Source organism: Polyodon spathula, unplaced genomic scaffold (genome assembly GCF_017654505.1).
Source record: "Polyodon spathula isolate WHYD16114869_AA unplaced genomic scaffold, ASM1765450v1 scaffolds_4266, whole genome shotgun sequence".
Lineage (NCBI taxonomy): Eukaryota > Metazoa > Chordata > Actinopteri > Acipenseriformes > Polyodontidae > Polyodon > Polyodon spathula.
The window spans coordinates 5,001-6,608 of NW_024475723.1; the positions used below are offsets into that span (position 1 = coordinate 5,001).

The 1,608-nt window shown below is 48.3% G+C and overlaps 1 non-coding gene across 1 annotated transcript; it reads right to left on the reverse strand.

Moving 5' to 3' along the window:
* Positions 1-797: 797 nt before the first annotated feature.
* Positions 798-904, reverse strand: LOC121312689. The gene has a single exon (XR_005949903.1). It is a non-coding gene; the product is annotated as a U6 spliceosomal RNA (small nuclear RNA).
* Between the last annotated feature and the right edge of the window lie 704 nt (positions 905-1,608).

Below are 1,608 nucleotides of genomic sequence, written 5' to 3' on the forward strand. Positions count from 1 at the left end.
TATCACAGCCACCCCCCCCCCGTTTTGGACCGGCAAAAACTCGATAGAGCAAGGTGTGCCCTTTCAAACGGTCCCTATTTATTGTAGCTTTATCCTGGATAACTCCGACTCCTGGCACCACTTTAGTGTTCGTTTGTTCGTACCTCAGACAGCATGATTTCCCTCAAATCCGTGAGTTTTTGTATACGTATTGAGGGGACCTTAGTTTCGGCCGACCTCTTCGCCGGCAGTGGAGAAGTCGGTGGGGACTACGGGACTTAGCCGCTAATGGAGCCACGAAGGGCCGTCCTGCCTCCCTGGAAAAAAAAAAAAAAAACAGGAAAAGCCCCCACCCCGAGTCGAACCTACAGCCTTCCGCAGCTTAAAGACGAACGAGACTCTGGTCAACTAAGTTTTACGTGACCAGAGCCGCCTTGGTACGTTTACATGACCAGAGGCCCGTTGTTCCTAAAGGCGCGGCGGGCTCTAGATGCAGCGTGGTGGGTGTGTGTGTGCTGTGTGTGTGTGTGTGTGTGTTGTAAATCCCTTTTTTTGTTTTATTTTTTTCCAACGGCCTCTGGGCTCTTTCTACATGGTCTCTGGGACCCGTGCTCGCCGGGCGAATGTCAGCGGTACCCCCGTTACTTAGGCACTTGTGTATCCAACTCCCTGGATCTCGGAGTGAAGGATGCTGGGTTACAGGGTCAAGGATAGTTTAATCTAACGTGTACTAAAGACCTGAGTTCATCTACACATCAGAGAGTGGAGTTATTCCTTGGTGGGTACAGTACTTATTCCGAATGACAAAAAAAAGAAAGAAAAATGTGGAACGCTTCACGAATTTGCGTGTCATCCTTGCTCAGGGGCCATGCTAATCTTCTCTGTATCCTTCCAATTTTAGTATATGTGCTGCCGTAGCGAACACACGGGGCCCGCCTCGTACGCGCCTACATGTACAGCGAGTGGGTAAAGAGCGATTGGTTTTGTGGTGTGTTATGTATATTCAGATGTTTTCCAATTGCTCCTCGTATCCATTATTGTCCACAATCAACGCGCAGGTTGTCGCAAACTCTGAGGATATCAAGTTTGCAGAAAGTGGCTTAATAGAGACGTCTGCACATGTAGACATTCAAACCGGCTTGGAGAGACATGCAAATATTGACACGTCACCTACGATACGGGCCCCTCCTTTAAGTTGTGGCCGAACCTCTTGTACGTTTATACTGTGCCAGTCGAATGCATACGTTACCGGGGAGCCTAACCGGCAAACGGGTTTTTCTGACTTCCTACTTCGTCCCCCAGGGACCTTAAGTAAACTGTCGAGTCTCCGCGCCCCGAATCAACGAGCCGAGATTAACACAGTCCCAATACCCTCAAATCCTTTTACTATTTTGTGTATGTCCATTAGATGGAGGAGGCTTAATGCTCGGCTCTAATTGTCAGGGTGTAAGGAATTTAGGGATTTAGGGATTTACCGAATTAGGGTGAGGGTTAGGGTTAGTCTTATTGTTTTAGGTTTTTAGCGTTAGGGTTAGGACTTGGCTCAGGCTCGGGTTTAAGGTTAGGGTTTGGGTTTGGGTTAAGGTTAGAGATAGGGATTTTGGGGGTTAGGGTTAGATATTTTGGGTT